Here is a 21,155-nt window from a genome sequence, read left to right as displayed (position 1 = left end):
ATCATCGATACAGATCATTTTTATTAAAAAAAAAATAAAAAAATTACTTGCAAATAAAATTGCTAGATTGAATTACACAAAATTAAGTTAATGCTATTTTTAGATATATTTTTTGAACATACTAAGTCAATATGACAGTATTAAATTAAATTTAACTAATGAAAAAATTTAATTTATTATATTTTAAACTTGGTATAATTTTTATAGTGATATTCAATAAATGCCTGATTGACGTGATTGATAATAACAAAAGGAGTGGCTCAACACGAAAAAAAAAAAAATTCAAGTTACTAAAAATATCATCCATGTAATCAGAAAAAAAAACTATTATATCTTTTGATCTTTATAAATATTTTTTTTTATATTATTTTCTTTCTCTTTGTGTATTTATAAAAAAAAAAAAAATGCATAATTTAATTTTTCAATCAAACGAAAAAAAGAGAGCAGTGTTTTTGAAGTTAAAAAAAAATATATATATAAAAAAAATTTTTAGTAAATATATTATTAAAAAATATTTAATAATGGATATTATTTATAAAAAAAAAAACAGCTAGCATGTTGGAATTTATTTAAGTCTCTTGGGTTATCAAATTAAAAATTGATTTTTATGTTTGTGTATTTTTTCGACATGAGTTACGATATTTTTTCTACAAGGAAATTAAAAAATAATTATATCATGAATGAAATATTAATAATAAATAAAATATTAAAATAAGAAAAATAGAGTATAATACAAAAGTTGAAAGCAGTATTTTATTTAAATATGCACAGTGATAAATAAGACAAAAAAAAAAAGTTTCAATTTTTATCAGTAGTCAGATGTATTCAACGTGAATTTACAAACATGAGAAGCAGAAAAGTCAAATATTTAAAAAAAAACGATATAAAAAAAAAAATAGAAATAAAATATTTTTCAACTTGACTACCGACGAAAGAATACACAAGTTTTTTTTTTTCTTTTTATATCTTATCTATTTCTACTGATATAATAATAAAAAAAAAAATTCAATGGGACAACACATTTTTTAACATTTTATTTGATATTTTTTTATTTCTTCAGTGGAATGTCATTTTAACGATTAAATAATAAAAACTAATCATGAGTATAATGAAAAAAAAAAAATGTATATACATTTATTTTCATAGAAAACATTACAGCACAGTGATCTAAATTTTAGTACACATATCTACATTGTTATACAAAGTTGCTATACGAGGGAGAGAAAATAAAACTCATCCAGTAGAATTTCAGACTGCGGATGTTGCAACGGGCGCCACGTGGATCGATTCCTTCAGTTTTCCTATTTCCCCTATTTTCCTTTTTTCATGTAATCATTATTTCTTTAACATACGAGATCGAGATCCTTATATTATAATTTAATATTCATGTAGTTTTATAGTTTTGAGCATGATTGTCATTCATGTATTTCATTTTTTTTTTTTATCAATTCATTTCGTCACCAACATTCGAAACTGTCGGGAAAAAAACCTGTGAGTTTTTTAATAATAAATAATCCTTGGCTCACGACGTGAATTTTTTTTTAGAATAGTTAGAGCCTATCTCTATTTGCTCGACAAATTTTAACAATATATCTACCGATTCGTTTTAGTGAGGAAATTTTTTTTAAATCAAAAACTTGAAAATTAATTTAAATTTGAAAAGTGAGTGGGAAAATTAGTGACCAATGTCCAGACAACCAACGACAATATTGTCTTTTTTTATAATACCATAAGAAAATAATATACTCATAAAAAAATATCCAGTAAAATTCAGACATTATTTCGAAATTATATTCTATAATTAAAAAAAAAAAAAGATTTTATTTTTAATGTCTCTTTTCATTCGACATTATAAAGAAAATTTTTATATTTTATTCCCTCCCCAAATAGGGGTTGAATTAACCTACATTTTTTAAACTCGTTAAATCACCACAATTTTTTTTTTTTTTTGTTTAATTCTTTTGATGAAACATGGTTATACATAAAATTGAAATTATTATTTTTCAAATGAATGTAAATTCAATGCTATTGTTTATATTTTAAATAATTGATAAAGAATTAAATTTTTCAATTATTTAAAACTCAAGTTTTCTTTCTTTATATTTTCGGTTGACCTTTTGATTTATCATGACCTAGATTTTATCATATGCCTGGTGTGCATACCCAATGGAAACTTAAATTTAATGGAAAATTTAATAGAATCAAGGTGGAGTCTAATATCTATCAGTAACACCTTAACTATTTTTTTTTTTTTTTTTTAAATTTAATTTTCTTAGATTGCAGTGTCGTATTTTAAAACCCCAATGAAATTTATTATTCATTTGTAAATTCAAGAAATTAAAAAATAAATTATTTACAAATTAATTTTTAACATTTTTATTATAAAAATATTTTTCTTTTATTCAAAATATTTATCTAACGTATTTAGATATGTAAATTTCCAAAAGAATAATAAATTTCTGCATTTTTATGTTTTTTAAAAAAAGTAGTTTTATGAATTTTCTTGTTAAAAATTCAGCTGAAATTTAAATAATTTCAAATGAAAAACTGTCGAATATTTATTATTCATTTTTTTTTTAAACTATTGTTAAATATTTTATGAAATAAAAAATAATACCTATTGGCAGTTTGTGTTTTGCTCTTCGGTCAGTAAACTCAAAGTATAAAATAGTTTGATGAGCTGCTTATTTATTTATAGAAACATGTTCATGTGACACGAGTATTTTTTGAGCATCGTCAACAAAAATATATAAATGTGGCTAGAATAATATTTTAAAAATTATTTATATAGCTATCATAATTTTTATGTCTCAATTTTTGTTATCTTATAGTTTTTTTCTTCTTCTTCTTTGGTGTAATACTTGAGCTCTTTGTTTTCATCATTGAAGTCTTGTCATGCCAAGTTTTAAAGGAGATAACTTGGTACTTGTTCTTCATAGTCAAGTGGCTCAAAAGCACTCACCACCACAATGTAGTTATATATCCACCTCACCTTCATCTTTATTTTTTTTTTCTATCTACTTGTAAAAGTTTTTTTTAAATAATTACAAGTTTTAAATATTCTACATAGTACTTTTAGTTAAAATAAGATAAAAAATTTTATTTTCTCTAATCACATTATTCACTTGAAAATATGAATAAAAATTTAAAATAATTTCATTAAAAATAAATTAATTTCTCATTCTTTTAATTCATAAAAATCAAAAATATTATTATTCAAATATTTCCTAATATTTTTATAATTAATATGAATGCTTTTAATTTGAAAAAAAAAATTTTTATTTATTATTTTTTCACTTGTTCTGTATGATCTACTACCCTTATTTGAAAAAAAAAAATTTAAAGAATCGGTATACTGAAAAAATTGAGTAAAAAAGATTTTTAAAATAGAGAAAAAAAAAAAAGCTGCAGAGAAACAAAAAAAGATGGTTGTTTTCCAGCTGTGTGCCAAAAATGCCAGGATGCAATGAAGCATAGTGTAATTCGAGCTTGGAGGACTATATACATTGTGTTTTATAAAAAGACAGGGTAAAAATATAAGTTAAAAAAAAAAAAAAAATTATATTAAAATATATTGTAGATTGTCCATAACGACTTTGGCCCATAGTTGACCCAAAAATTCGGTCGAGGACAGGGTCTCCAGGACACTAGGTCATTCCTCTAAAATAATGTTAAAGAATATTTTTATTATATTGACATTTTAAATATTATTTTTGGAACAAATTCAAAAAAATTATTTACACAAATTTTCATAGGTCATTTACCGTTGAAAAATAATTACAAAGAAAAAAAAAACCAGTGAGCATAATTCTTGTGAATTTATACCAATTAAAGAGAAATTTATTTAACAATTTAAATCGATTTTTTAAAAATACATTGACTTTTCTTTGTTGTTTTTTTTTTTGTCATTTAATTTTTAATTTATTTGTATTTGGATAGAAAAAAAAAAATTGATATGAATAACCAAGTCGTTAACAATTAATTTGACCGTGACCCAATGTACGTAGACACTTCATCTACATTTCACAAAATCAATATGGAGCATGTCAAATTAATATTCAATTTATTTGTCTAAAGATAAAAATAATATCAATGAAATATTATGTGATATTTTTAACAGAAATATTACCTTTGAAATGTATAAATGAATTCGTCTAATTTACACGATAAATTATATAATTTTGTTATTTAAATTAACAAAGGAATTAGCAAGATGCTTGGTAATGATAACAACTTGGCATTCAGGGATTATTTTGAGGATTAATCTTGAGATATCTTGTCTGCATTTATTTGTAAATGCATTCCTTGAAAAAAATATTAAAATGCTCTTTTGACTGACATTTATTCATATATTTTTTTTCAAAAATAACACCCTGGATATTAGCCAATTATTTAATGTCCTATGTATATTTTTTATTTTTATTATATTCTTAAAATTAATGTGTTTTAACGAAATAGATTTGAAAAACAAAATTGAAATTAAGCCAGAAGAATATTGTTTTTTTTTTTTTCTCTGACCCAAAATATAAATTGACTCGACAATTTATTATCAATTTTATATTTTTAATTTTATTTTTATATTGTAGGAAAAATAGAAAATAAACTTTCTATAAGCTTTTTTCAACATGAAATTTTAAAGTTGACCAGGCAATTCAATTTATTCTATGTGAAAATAAATACAGCTCTTGAAAATATATATTAAAACTTTTATTTTTTTTTATATTTACTTTTTGGGTGTGTCGAAAATTGAAAAATCCATCTAAGTTTTTTTTTTATTTTTCATGTTTGATGTTATACTTTACTTTAATTTTTTTATACACAAAACAGGACAACAGTAGTTTTATATTATGGATATACTCACACGAACCAAATGAATTTTTAACTAGGAAAATTGTTTTTTTTTAATAAATAATATATGAATATTCATTAAGTCAATGAAGCATTGGGTAAAATAATTTTTAAAGAAATACAATGGACATAATATTATGTTGAACGTGTATTTAATTATTAACTGAAATACAAACTTGATTAAACTGTGGAATAAATCATTGTCTGGAAATATATTAATGTAACATTTTAGTCTTTGTGCCAATCAACGTTGTTTAATTAATTTTACTTTTAAAATTTTTTAACAAGCAAAAAGTTTTTCAGTTTTTCTTTTTAATTTAATTGTTTAGTTTTTGTTTTATTAATTTAAGGCGAAGCAATACCTTTGGTTTCAAGTGAACCCTAACCTATATTTATCGATGGAGCAGACTGCTGCCCCATCTATGAGTCCCAAAAACAATTGGGCCCATACATCGGCGCAGCCGGTCAAATTTTTACCTTAAATCTATATAACCATGCTTTACAACATATAAGGTTTCATATATTTTAATTTGTTAAACAATATATGATATAGAACCCAATGTTTAAATAAAAAGAATTATAAGTTATATACAGTGTACATAAACAATCTTTCATACACACTAAAAAGAGTGCTAATAAATTTCTTATAAAATAGATAATAAATATAAGGCTGATTATAAAGTGGCATGCAAAAAAAATAATCACCACAAAATTATTACATGCATTTTACATTTTTGTTTAATCTAATTGAAATTACATGCATATTTAAATCATGCAATAATTTTTTCATTATTTAAAATGTCGAATTCAAAATGATTTTTCATTCTATAAACAGAAATAGATTACATATGCATACAATAACAAATTCTAATAACGTCTTGGATCGTTTTTTAATTACATCATTTTATATATTTTATATCATGCATATTTAATATATATATGCACATATAAACATATAAAATTATATATATTTAATCATATATGAATATTGAAGTAATTGGTCACTAGACTTTATTTTTTTTTCACAAGATTTGAGCTACATGCTAAATATAAAAGACCATGCAAAAATCATAACAGCTATTATCTTTAATGTTTTTTTAGAAATAACGTTTCACGTTTTACGTTATGGCAATTCTACAAACAAAAAAAAGTTTGTAAAAATTTGCCTTATAATATTCGTAATTATAAAAAATATTGATTATTACTATTGTAATTTTAATATTATTAATTAAAGAAATATAATGTATGTATATATGCATGCATATGTATACAATTACATTTTTTTTCAAAAAACCAAAACTTAGATCATTTTTTAATTACATCATGCAATATAATTTTATATCATGCATATTTAATATATATATGGCCATATAAACATATAAAATTATATATATTTAATCATATATAAATATTGAAATAATTAGCCATTTTTTAATTACATCATGCAATATAATTTTATATCATGCATATTTAATATATATATGCACATATAAACATATAAAATTATATATATTTAATCATATATAAATATTGAAATAATTGGTCAGTAGATTCTTTTTTTTTTTTTTGGCAAGATTTGAGTTACATGCTGAATATAAAAGACCACGCAAAAATCATAACAACTATTATTTTTTAATGTTTTTCTAGCAATAGCGTTTGACATTATATTCGTTTAGATTATGTGTTGATTAATATTTGTTAGTTGATATGACAATTGATAGAGAAAAAAAACTGGAGAAAGTAAGTGGTAGAATCCCGACAGATAGTTAAATAGGAATAGAGCTATATAAATAAACACTTTAATTTTTCACGTCAGTCACTTTATAAAGCGTTCAAAGTACAACTTCAATCCAGAAGAGACAAATCTGCAAAAAACAAAAGTCATGGCAACATTATTACTTTTTAGTATTTTTTAATTTTAACATTTTTCCACTTACCCATGTACATATACTATACCAATCAATCTGGCTATTGCAGTGTGATTGACAAACATTTATATTAAGTAAACAATCAACAATTAAATAATTCTGACATTCCCAATCTATGATTTACACTTGTCAAAATATACTTGGTTATAATATTGTCTTTGCCAGACATATTTCATATTTCATATTGTTTGATTGCAACCGTTTGAAGTACATACATTCAGATATGTCAACAAACATTTCACATCTTTTAATAAATTAAGCGACTTTTTTTCATAACAAACATCCGCTTAAAAGGTTACTAGAAAATAAAATTATAAAATTATTGAATTAATTAAAGTTAAACTTGTACTAACTAAATTATACTTACCCAATATACTTGTACAAAATATATTGTACTAACAAAATATCAAAGCACATATGTCTTATTGTAATTTTTTTGGCAATTGAGCAAACTCAAATTATATATCAATATTAATATACGTTCACTAGTTATTAAACTTTTCACTGATTGGCACAGCATAAACTTTTAAAATCACTTTTTAAAAATTTTTTTTTAACAATAATTGTTTGTTTATTATAACTAGCTCGCACAATTATAACCTCACAAACATATACACCTATCAACGTTTATAAGGTCTAATCTATTTTGCACTATTGCACTGCGCACATCCTTGCACATTTTCTTTCTCTCTCTTTCTTCTGTTTTGGGCCTTAGTTACGGTGTCAACTGACATGTGGCAGATTTACACAGTGGAAATGAACTGAAAATATATTCAAATGTAGTGCCCTCTGTGCAAAATTTTCTGATGTAAACCAACATGTTGACATATATATGCACAGTGAAAACAAGTGAAAATGAGATGAAAATATAATTAAGTGCAGTGCCCACTGTACTGCAATATTTTTTAATTATTATATACGAATTTAATTTATTCAAATGATATATTGAATTAATCAATTAATAATAATAACAATCGTTTTCTTTACGTTTTTTATTTAACAATTAATTTTTATAAAAATAACATTCATATACACATACACATATATACGTATATACACACAATTACTTTTCGATTTTCAATTGCTTGATTTTGTAATATACAATCAAGCATGGATTCACTTTTTTGCCCGTATCTACATTTTCGGTTTTATGGAGAAGCATGTCATTAATAAAAACAAACCCATTATCTTTCATGCAATAACATGTGTAATGCCCAATTCCATCTCGTACAGGAGGATCATAATCAATTAAAAATTTTAATGCATAGTAATTACCACCAAGACTTAACTGTTGTGGAATGTCTTGGAGTGTTAGAGTCGTGAATACATTATCACTTCCTGATCTTACTGTTTCTAGGATAACCAAATCACCAAATACATGTCTTTTAACATATTCTTTTGAACATTCTTGACATTTTTTATGATCTCTTAGAACACGTTTATTAATGTAATGTGATAAGTCAGTAAGATCATCACTTGTTAAACATATGAAAATTATTGTCCGTTGAAATGACTCCATATCCTGACATTTATCAGGGCATACATAAGTTAAAAAGCTTGAACTCAAGCCTTCCAGCAATTTATTAATCATCTCTGGTGCATCTCCCTTCATATCATATGAGAAACAATTATTATTACTGTTATTATTGTCGTTATCGTTGATAAAATTTTCGTGTAAGAACATAATCCATTTTAATTCTTTTTCCTTTTTTTCACGAGCATTTACAATCTCTAAAAAAACCATAAAAAATGGATGATTATTTTTTTCAATAAATTGTTGAAACTCTCTATCTGCTGTATATGAAATCATAAGTCCGTGTATAAACGAGTTATATATACAAAGATTACGAAGTGTTACATCGGTATTTTGAATCCTGACGCTTATTAAATTATTAAAGTATTCATCAAGAGGAGGCATCATTGATATGCTTAATTTATGAAAACCTGTTTTTCGTTTTTTATGTACAATTTTTAATTTTCCAACCAGTGATCTTTTTTTGTGTTCTACATGATTCTGGCTCATTGATGTGACATATTTCTCTGGTACACGAATTTCTTTGTTCCGCATCGTTCGGCTGTCAACGAGCTCTGGGAGATACCATTCTTCAAAAAATTCTGTCAAGTACTTGATGATATTGACTTCCCAAAACTTATTATCTTTTTCAACTCTAATACTATGTATACCAGTTGCAGTATATACTGCGAAAATACAATATTGACGTCTTGTTATATGCAGCTGGCCTTGAACTTGATAGTAATGAGGGTGATTCTCGTTCATTTTGGTTAGGTCTGTTTTTTCTTTTTTTTTATTACCGTTCTTGAAAAAACGCTCGTACGATGGTTTACCAAGAATAGTTAAACGGCAGTCGAAATCTTGGTGATTCGCATACTTTTCAAAATCTGCGGCAAGTGCTTTGACTTCAACAATGCCATCATCATCAATTAAGCCATCTGGACTTGCACCAATATATGAGTACTCTGGATCAATAAAAAGGCCAGATTTATTTATTTTTTTTCCAATTTTTTTCTCTAGCTGTTCAATTGCATCTTTTTCTTTTTCTACGCCTATCATTGTGTGGACAGTTTTAATTTGATGATGATTATAAATTTGTTTTACTCGATTTTGTAGTACAGAAATTGTTCCCTTTTTCATCGCTGTACATATTGCCTGCATCTTAGACGCAGTAATCATTTTTTGACGTAGTTCATGCCATTTCGCACATTTTGATTGACCTAAAGTTTCTTCAAATATTTTGTTACGATTTAGCTGATTGGTTTCCAAGTCTAATAAAAGTTTTTTTTTTTTTAAATCAAACATTGGCTTTTCCATGTCAGGCTTAGAGGCATTTGGACCATAGTCTTCATCTGGACCATCCCAAGCCAGCCTTTGTGTTTCATGCTGATTTCGATATTCTCGGACAGCCTCCCGGTGATTTTGTCTCGTTTTTTCCATTTTAGTAATTACTTGAGGAACCGACTTTGCGCAATACTCTATAATTTTAGATAAAATATTTTGACCATTGTATTGTACCACTGTACATAAAGCTCGAAGCTTGTAACAATTAGATTTAGTAAAATTTATACGTTTGCCACCAATCAATTTATTCAAAACCGAGTTGAAGCCCTCAGCAGGATTATTCGTCTGGTCTTCTAAAAGGCTATCAGCATGGTTTGATAAAAATTCAACAGCTCTTTGAATTGGATACAACATTCCATTCTTACTAAGGATTTCTATACAATCACATTTAAAATTTTCACAGTCTTTGGTACCGGGAAGACAGTTTTCATGTTTACCAAAAAAATGATTCGTTACGCTTTTTATATCGTTTATAAGATTCATAATTTTTTCTTCACGTGGTACATCTGAATTGATATGCTTTGCCATTGCGTCCTCTATTACCCTTCGCATACTTAATCCTGTGCTTTTAATATAGGCTCGTAAGTCTCCTACATAACACACTGACTTAGGGGGAGGATACAACATTGGCATGATAGACACTGCATCAAGCTTTTTACATAAATTTCTAAATAAATGGTTTTTGCATTCAATTTTTTTTACATCAACATTCCATTTTTGATAAGGATTCTCATTTTTAATTTTGTCCATCACACTACTATCACCATCGCAGATAAGAGTTTCATAGATTAAATTAAATTTCTCTACACTGGACAAAAAACCATCAAGAACACCAGCTGGTTCCATCCCTGTTGAAGTACCGCTCCAGTTATGTACACATGGATGAAGTCGTACTATTTTTTCTTTCTCAGTAACAGCTCGTTCACACGTTGCACATGTTTTATTATATACTTTGCAATGAATAACTTTACCTGTGCGTGCACCTATTATTATTGCTGTTCCAGAAAGCGCATTATATCCACCATTTCGGTAGCTCCTTTTACTCCATTGCATATCACTAATAACAGCTATTTTAGCATATTTTCCACAAGGAGTTACGTTACCAACTTCAGCAGCTAACCTGAACTCTTCCTCAGCAGCTTCTTTCATTACTTCATCAGACAATGATTCAATATATTTTCCAATTTTAGTGCGATGCTTTATGTAAATTTTTTCCGTCATAATACGTATATTTAATGAAGCAAATATTTCCTCCAAAGTTGAATAACCAATACCTGAAGTCAATGTTCCTACCACTGCAGCTGTATGCAACTCAAGGCCAAAAGTTGATACATAAGGCATTGTCCAAATTTTTTCTTGATGCCCACATGTGGAACATTCAAGTAATAACCTGTCCCTCAATCCCATATCTCTTCGTCCAATGATACGAACTTCATTTAATCCACTTGAACAGAAATGAGGAATATTAGATGGTTTTAACCCTTTTTCATGTCGCCGAAATTTGGCACGGATTTCACCATACAAATAATCAATGTTTACTATGTTGTTTCTATCTGCATCAAAATTTTTTATTGAGTAGTCATTGTTATTGATTGAATCAACCTCTTCATCATTGTCAACTGATGATAAATACCCACTTTCATTTAGTGAAGAATTTATTGAATAACTATGATCATTATAATCATTATATGACAAGTGACATGAGTTGAGATCCTTCCTGTCATTTTCGCTCTCGACAAAATAATTATTATTTTCAAGAACTGAGCTTGAGTTTTGCTCAATTTTCCCGGAATATGCTGTTTTTGGAATTTCTGAAATTGATTTTAATTTTTAATAAAGTTACTAAAATGCCAAAGTCATTTATATGACTTCAAGGCATTGAAATCACTGATTTCATATGACTTCAAGACATTGAAATCACTGATTTCATATGACTTCAAGACATTGAAATCACTGATTTCGTATGAATTCAAGGTACTGAAATCACTGATTCAAATGAATTTAAAATACTAAAACGATTTTTACCATTTCTTAAGACTTCATCATGATTGATAATTTCTGGAGTTTTTTTAGTTTGATCATATTGTAAATAAATTTTGGAATCTTCAAGTTCTTCGGGTCCAAGTGAACTTCGTTCATGGCATGCTATAGGAATGTCCAATATTTTTTTGTCTTTTTCTACTGGCATCAGTTCTTTGATATGAACATCAATATTTGTCTGTAATAAATTGAAGATGTATAAATTCAATGTCAGATAAATTTAAAGAAAGATTTGTTATATAAATTTGACCCCCACGGAAATATTTTATAAAATTTTATAAAATTTTATAAAAATGTAAAACTTGTTAAGAAGTTTTATAAAATTCTTATAAATTTTCATAAAATTTTATTTTAATTATGCCGTGATTTTTGAAAAATTAACTCAAATTTTAATGGAAAAAAAATTTAATCTTTCGTCGGGATTTGAACGGGTCTATCAGCTTGTGGGGCAAGTACTTTACCTCGAAGCCAGAAATCTTATGATAGATATAAAATTTTTTTACTTTGCTGTTTTATTCCCGATTTTATCTTTCTTTCTCATACAAATATGAACAAAGAGTTGATAAAATTAAAATTTTTTATATTTGCATGAAAGTTAATAATAGAAATGTGATTAAAACAGCAAAAGTAAAAGAATTTAGTATAGTCATAATCTATATTATTTTCCCAGATTTTTTCAGGAAGTGACAAAGCATTTTGTTTAAAAAATTTGTATATTCTTCTATATATATGTATATATATTTACCTGAGGAGGAGGTGTTTCAGCTGGCTTTTTTGGTAGGACACTTGTTGATTTCAGACGTCTGAAAATTAAAATTGTTTTTTTTTTTTTGAAAATTTGAATAAAAAAATCTATAAATTTTAAAATGAAGTTATTAAAAATTATTTTTCATTAGAACAGGCTATTTATAATCAATATAATAGTAATGACATATTTTTTAGTATTTCTAAAACTGACCAATGTTTATTATATAATGTAGCATTTTATGAAAATGAAGTATCAAATTAAAAAAAATTATTAATATTACATCATATTTCACACTTACCGTATACGAGCACTTAGCTTTCTAGAATGTGTTTTTTTTTTGTTATGAATATTTGCCATTGTCAATATTTGTCGTAAATGTTACACTGTAAAAAAAATACACTGTACAGCTGACACACAGGCAAGGACTCCTGTCATGTATGCCAAAACACTAAATGATAAAAATTTCTTAACGCCACCTACACCCTGTAAATAAATAGTAAATCTTTAAAATACAATGCATTATATTTTAAAAACAATTTGACCATGTCGGTAAAGAATGTAGAAAAATTTTTTTGTAAAATGAAAAACTGAAACTAGCATTGCCATTGATTTTTGGTTTTATTCATTTTATTATAGATCGTGAAAAATAATTTTTGTTATAATCAAAATTACATAGTAAGGGAAAATGAAATTAACTATCCCAGAATTATCAAATTTTTATTTTTTTCACATAGACCATATAATTATCATTATCTTATTTGCTTTTTGAGCAGCTAAAAAAAAAAAAAGAAAGTAATGCAACAAAATATGCATGTAACAAAAAATCATTGATAAAAAAATAAGGAAATTTAAAATAACTTTTTGTACGTTTTTTTTCTCCTGGAACTGAAAATAAAAAATCTCAAGTCTCTTGAACATAAAACAAAATGAAGATAATTTGGATACATGAAAAAACTTTGCCCTCTTTCACCCACCGTCAAAAAATTTTATTTATTCGAATGTATCATATAGTATCATGTAAATTTTTTTTCACAATAATCAATTTTCGATATCATACATTTTTAACTTTGTTTCGAGATAGCTGGAGATAAAAATAGTGAGAAATAGTTGTTTGCATGTGCAAGTTAATATGGGAGGAACTGGTACCTTGGAAATCCAGGGGTTTGACGATTGAAACCGATAAAATCAGGAAGAGGAATCTCGGTTATTAAAGGAGGAACAAAAATCTGTGGTTGAAAAATATGAGAAGGGTGCAACATTTGAGGAAAATGTGGCGCACTAAGTAATGATCCTGCAGGTGGAAAATTTCGGGGTAAAAATAGTTGCTGGTACTGTCCAAAATGTCCGGGTAGTTCTGGCCCTTGTTGACTCAAGCCACAGGCACGGCTATTTAATTGCTGCAAAATAAAAAATGATAATTACAACTCATGTAATGAATAATAATATAAAAATTATATATGTCTATAAAAAAATATAATCTCACATTTTGCATGGACAGCAGCTGTGACCTTAATTGTTGAATTTCATACCGATGAAAATTTGGATACTCAAGTTTTTTTTTTTTATTTTTATATTTTGAATTTTTATAAAAATATGATGGCCGTAAGCTTATTTCTTTTATTTTTTCGGGCTGCACAATATCTGAAATATTTTTGTCTGCTTCTTCAGCAGTTGTCATTTCTTGAGCGGCGAGTGGAGACTCGTTATCACGGTTCGTCGTTATGTTAGACAATTTTTCTTTTTTATATTCATTACCTGTCGCCTCTGGTAAATTTTTGAGGTTCGTTTTTCTTGTTCTAGCAACTAAAAAAGAAATAATAATGAAATTTAATTGTATAATTAAAACTCAACAAAAAAAAAAAAAAAAAAACAAGCAACAATATATGTATATATATATATCTATACCTAATATTGAAATGTTATTTTGGACGAACTAGGTGGGGCCAAGTTTAAAATTTTAATTTTTAAAAGTTCAGATTTAATTACAAGCGTCAAAAATATATATATATTTCTTTCTTGATATTGATAAAATATGAAAAAGGAAAAAAAGATAAATAGCAAGTAATGAGAAAGTATGGGAGAGATAAAAATTTTTCTGTCTTTCAACGTAATAACGCACAGTTTTAAAATTCATTAAATTAAACGCCATGTTGTCGGTTTGAACGATGAGAAGGGTGTATACTTTCTTGGCTAATGCCAACCATTTCTGGTATCCGAATTGGAAAAATAGGATAGACGGAAAATGAAAAAATTGATAGAAAAAAATATTTGACTCACTTCGTTTCGGTGGGAGCGTAGTCACATGACCACCACTCAAGCATGTTGGCAAAACAGGTTGAGATTCCTCCATTACAGACTTTTCCAATGGCATGACATTTTTTTCAGAATTTGATTTTAATTGTTCAACAGCTAAAAAAAAAATTATTTTTAATAAACTGCAGTAAATTTATAGGACAAAAAAAAATTTTTCAATTTTTCAGATATCATTTTTTGTAGCCAATAACATTTTGGACATTATTATGAACAATTTTTATATAAGACATAATTATTTTCTTATTTTTATAAATTTATAAATTTATAAAGACAAAATAAATTATCAATTTTTAATATCGTAAATATCAATTTATTTTAACACAAAAAAATTTTTAGAAATAATTTGTTTTTTAATTTTAAAAATTTACAAAGACAAAATAACTTATCAATTTTTAATATCGTAAATATCAATTTATTATGACACCAAAAAATTTTTGGAAATAATTTTTTTTTTAATTTTAAAAATTTATAAAGACAAAATAACTTATCAATTTTTAATATCGTTAATAACAATTAATTTTGACACCAAAAAAATTTTGGATATAATATTATGAAATTAAAATTAAATTCAAACTCACGTTTTTCCAAAAGAGACTTGTCACACCACTTTAGTGATTTTTTTTTTGTAGCCATTACAGGAGAATGTTTTTTTTCAACCACTATAATAATAATGAAAGCGATTATTTAATATGCATAACAAGCATAAAAAGAATAAATTGACTTACGTTTTTTTGGCCGTCCCATATTAGTGTCACTGATTCTGAATGAATTCTGCACTATAATGCAGAAGTCAATCGCACTATGCTATAGAAAAGGCAACACAGGTCACAGTGATGCCATTTTCTGACGAAAGAGGATTTTTACACATCCCTTCCCTAAAATTACAAAGTTCACCTGGCAACTGCACAAATTTTTTTTTTTCGTTAATGCACTTGAGTTAATTTCTTGTGAATTCGAAAGTTTGTTGTTATTGTTACCATATAATTAATATTACTTGTGATAATATTTTATTAAAAAATACTTAAATATATTGAAGTATTCAAATATATTGAATAATATTTAAATGTATTTAAATATTATTAATATTACGATTATTGTTATCGATGATAAAATTTTATATAAATTTTACTGGCTGAGAAAGATATTATTATTTACGTCAGCTAAAAACTGCAAAAAAAAAAAAAAAAAATTTCGAGACTTAAATGAGAGGTCAAATGACTAGTATACCTGTCTTGTTCTTTTACACTGTTAGATGTATGTGCCTATACACATATATTAATGTATGCACACATATATTAAAGAAAATATCTTTTGCTCTGTGTTCAGTTTTTCGGTGTAAATTCTAAATGCTTCAAGATTTTTGAGCTTCTCTAACCGACGCCAATTATTTGAATACAGTTGGCTCCATGTCTGAGACTCCATGGGGCTCTAGCGACGGCCAAAGTAAATACCTTGGTCAAAATATGCGGATTACCAATTTCATGGTAAAATTAATACAAAGCGAAATATTCTAGTCGAAAAAATAATTACTTAAAGCATAATAAAACTTGACTATAGTTATTTAACGATAAATTCAATATAAAAAAAAAAAAAGATTATGCGATTGCTATAGCTGAGTATTTTTTTATAATTATCGAATATTTTTTTTACAATATAAACTAAATTATTAAACAAATATATGCGTAAAATGTTTTAAGTTCAAAATGTTATATATGAGAACTAGAAAAAAGAGTAAAAAATATAATTAGAAAAACTAAATTTTATTTTATTTACATTAAAGTTTATTTAATTATATGTAGAAAAAAAAATTGAAAAGTATAATTCAATATATTGAAAGATATAGATTTATAATGACATCCAACAAAATAATTTGATATTATCTTTTATCATAATAACAGGAAAAAATAATAATTTTTTTTTCTTTGAAGTTATATTATGTTGAACAAATAATTATATGTATTAATTTTGAATATATATTTATTGAAACAATTAAATATCCTACTAAAATGTTCTCACGTAAATTGATTTACATTTTACCGTTATAGATGAGAACGAGGAAAAAGAGTAAATAAGAAAATTTTTTTTTTCTTCTTCTACTTGTAGGCGTATGCATGCGTCTACACAAATATGGTGTATATATGTGTGTAAAGATCTACGAAAAAAAAGTTAGTTTTCCCTATAGTTTTTAATTCTTCTGTGCAAAACCGGAATCGTAAGGTTGTCGGGCCAATGTCAATGACTTAAAAGAATATGTGATGACACACAATTCAATAGGTTTCACATCATGTTTAGGCCCCTAGAGACCTGGGCACCGATGCAAATTGATTGTTTGGCTTTCTATCCGTTTTTCTCTTATTCATTGTAAGATAAATGAAGAAGTCTTACATGTATTCGTATAGTGAAGAAGAAAACTCTAAATGTACATATATTGAAAAGGTGAAATATGAAAAATAATATATATTTTTCAAAGAAAAATACACGAATGTATTATTTCAATTTTAATATTATAATATTTTAATTTTACTAGCAAACTTAGTTATGCTCTTTTCAAATATTTTAGCCGTTGATTAACAGAAATACTAACATAAGAATATCAATTCCAAAATCGAAGTTTTAATAAAAAAACATTTTTTACTTTGTATTTTTACATATTTTATTAACTGTATAATATTTTAATTGAAAAAATCAAAAAGAAAATTCATTTCATAGTGAACTCATACCTAATAACAATAATAAAAAAACAAGTGACAACGTTTTAATTTACAATACTTTATTTTTATTGTTAATGTACAATGTTCTGCTTTTTAAAATAAAAAAAAAATTATTTAAAAATATTTATATTTAAAGGCACCATGCAATTATTAATAAAAATGTGTAATTAACAATTATCCAAAAATCTATATTTTTGAATAATTTTTTTTTATTCAGAAGAGTTTTTTTTATCAAAAAAAAAAAAAAATTCTATGAATATTACTTTGTTATTTCTATCGGGGTACATATTTTGTACCCCAAATTTGTTCTTTTGGGTACAAACAGGTACAAATTAGCCCAGATCTATCTCTCTAAGACAATATTTTAGGGGTAAGTCAAATAAGTTTTTAACCATCCGTTTTCGCGTAATTAATTTTAAAGTTGTATATTTTTGATTAACGCGTTTCCCCTCACGAGTCCCCACTCAAAACTCTCCTGCGCGACCGCGATAGATATATAAAAAAAAGAGATAGTTTTATTTTGACCCGACGTTACCCGACGCTACTCGACTGTACCCGACTCGACGCACACACACACGCACAACTAGAAAAAAGTGTATAAATTTGATAATTTTAAATTATTTTAAACAATTCAATCTTGGGATATTTACAAAAAAAAAAATTGTTATGTATAGTATAATATTATAGATTATTATAAAATAAATAGATTTTTGTGTCTTGCCTTTATAACAATAAATATTTACATAAACGCAAATTAAAAAAAAAACTTGATAATTCAAAGATTTTTATTTGTTTATGCAAATATTAATTGTTTATTAGGCAAAACACAAAAATTTATCTATTTTATAATAATCTACACATTTTCTACTATATATTACAATTTTTTTTTTCGCGAAAAAACCACCCCTTTTTCCCCAAAAATAATTACGCGTCGCGAAAAGAATTGAAAATAAAAATATTTTTGTCCGTGAAATATCGAATAACTTTTTTAATAATTGACCGAAAAATAAAATAAAAACGGGAAAATTTTCTTTAATTGTAGTACATCAATTTTGATATATAGCGTTTTCGTGAAATAACTACCCCTTTTCCACCAACAGTAATTACGCGTCGCGAAAAGAATAGAAAAAAAAATATTTTGATCGGAGAAATATCGAATAACTTTCTCAATAATCAACGGAAAAATAAAATAAAAACGGGAAAATTTTCTTTAATTGTAGTACTTTAATTTCGTTGTAAGGCATTTCCACGAAAAAACCACCCCTTTTTCCCCAAAAATAATTACGCGTCGCGAAAAGAATTGAAAATAAAATATTTTTGTCCGTGAAATATAGAATAACTCTTTAAATAATTGACCGAAAAAAATAAAAACGGGAAATTTCCTTTAATTGTAGTACTTTAATTTCGTTGTAGGGTATTTTCACGAAAAACCAATTTTTCCCTCAAAATAATTACGGGTCATGAGAAAATAGAAAAGCAATATTATTATGAGCATACGATAGTTTATTTAATTTATAATATGACGAAAAAAAAATTTTTTAAATCGATGCATTTTTGAATGGTGGGGCTATTTGTTAAGAATCTTTTTTTATTAACAATTGCTTTTGTTGTTATTCCGAGCCGACGACGCGAGAATTGAGAGAATTGGTAGAAATCGAATTTAAAAGCTTATGTCACTAATACTTTTACATTGCGTGTAAATACAACAGCTGTGCGTGCGTGGTGCGTTGAGTCGGGTACAGTCGAGTAGCGTCGGGTCAAAATTGGTCAAAATAAAACTATCTCTCTTTTTTATATATCTATCGCGGTCGCGCAGAAGAGTTTTGAGTGGGGACTTGTGAGGGGAAACGCGTTAATCAAAAAATATAAAACTTTAAAAATCAATTACGCGAAAACGGATGGTTAAAAATAAAAAACTTATTTGACATACCCCCCCTAAAAAATTATTCTCTACAACTTATATTTGAAACTTTTTTTCCTAATTCTAACAGGAATCGCGAAATTGATTATTTCTATTTTTTAAATTTTCCCCTTCCGGGGGTATAGAATTTTTTAAATATTTTTATTGAAATCAGAAGGGTCGAATTTAGTTATAATAATTTTTTTATAAAAATGGAACCAAATTTTTTAAAATGTTCATTTAAAAGGGATCTTTCCTGGATCAAACTGACTTTCTATTTTGGAAATAAAACATCGAAATACGTTGTTTATTAAAATAGATATGCAATTAGTCATTAACATTTTGGAGTAAATATTTTCTACGTTGTTATTATCAAAGAACAAATTTCGGGCTTGATGGTACAAATAAGTAAAAATTATTTTGGGTCTGTAGCAATTTTTTCCCTGTCATCTGGAAAATTCCACCCTTTAATTAAAATAATTGAGGTACAAAATAGTACAAATCAAGCACTTCTAATTATATTAGTATCCTAGAAAATTTTTCAGACATATGCAAGCTAGGTTCACGCACCTGATTTTAAACACGTTTTAGTGCCCTCTAGTAGTTCCAAATATCATAGCATCAACCAGTTTGCATGATAAATAAAAAAAAAACTAAATGATTATTAAAAAAAACAATAAAAATTTTTTCAACAATTACAATTTTTAAGATAATCAGCCCATCGGCCATATTATTCTAAGTTCTCCTGCAAATTTTGGAAACTGAGAATGCATTTTTGAATGAAAACGGGTCAATCGCGTTTTTATAGAAAACTGTAATTTATTAATAACTTTTTTTTGTTATTAACAATTTTTGAGACAATCAGCCCATCGGCCATGCAATTTTATATTGACCTTTAAAATTTCATGCCTCTAAGTTCAATATTAAAAGAGTTTGGGCGATTCTTGTGAAACGCTTTTTTCAAAGGTATTGCTTCGCCTTAATTTGAAATTTTGTTGGAAGTACATTATGCTTTTTTGCATGTTATTATCCTAGATTTATCTGTCAAAATAGCAGATTTATATTTAACTTTTTTATTTTTCTATGGGAAAATTTGTTTACTGACATTTTTTGAATTTTAATATTTTCAACAAGATTGTGTTTCAGTTTGTCAGTTGAGTAATTATTTTACATTCACGTTGAGAGCTTTTGAATATCAAATACTCAACAATTCTGTCGAGTTGAAAATGTATAAAAAAAAAAAACAAATATTATTCCATCATAGTATTTACATCTAGACTATCTTGAATGTAAAAAAAAATAATTTTATATTCATTTTTTGATTTTCGAAAAATGTTCTATAAATTATCCATGATTATTTAAATTTTATTTAACATTGAAAATATCTAGCATGTAATTTAAGAAAAAAAATTTAAATTTAAAAACTAGAATTTCGATTTTTAAATATATTTATAATTTTAAATTTTTCTATTGTTTTAAAATTCAATATTATTGATTTACTTTTATTATTTACATTTATAAAAAAATATTATATTATATTTTTTTTTTTATTTTTTAAAGTTTAAAATTTGTAGAATTACATGTTGCTTTAAAACACAAACAATGTATGAACTTACAGAACTCGTAATTTATAGCAGAAAATTAATTCATCCATGAACTATAAATTTCTTAAAACTCGTGTGTTTGTCATGATTTAATTTATCCACAAAATGAATGACACTATGAAAAATAATAAATTAAAAATTAAATTAATTTATTTAAATTATTTTAATCACAAATTAGTTTCACTTTGGCAGTGATATAAACTTGC

The 21,155-nt window shown here is 25.9% G+C and overlaps 1 protein-coding gene and 1 long non-coding RNA gene across 3 annotated transcripts in view; one reads left to right on the top strand and one right to left on the bottom strand.

The window, feature by feature from the left end:
- The window catches only part of LOC122854374 (calcium uniporter protein, mitochondrial), a 47,420-nt gene that overhangs the window by 3,568 nt on the left and 22,697 nt on the right, over positions 1-21,155 (top strand). The window lies entirely within an intron of this gene.
- On the bottom strand, positions 5,193-7,065 carry LOC122854375. Its single transcript, XR_006373959.1, has 2 exons — positions 6,786-7,065; positions 5,193-6,713 (listed from the first exon to the last, which is right to left on the bottom strand). It is a non-coding gene; the product is annotated as an uncharacterized LOC122854375 (long non-coding RNA).

The sequence above is a fragment of the Aphidius gifuensis genome, linkage group LG4 (genome assembly GCF_014905175.1).
Source record: "Aphidius gifuensis isolate YNYX2018 linkage group LG4, ASM1490517v1, whole genome shotgun sequence".
In the NCBI taxonomy this organism is placed as follows: Eukaryota; Metazoa; Arthropoda; class Insecta; order Hymenoptera; family Braconidae; genus Aphidius; species Aphidius gifuensis.
Note: the sequence above shows the minus strand (reverse complement) of the source record. Positions and strands in the feature narration are given on the sequence as shown.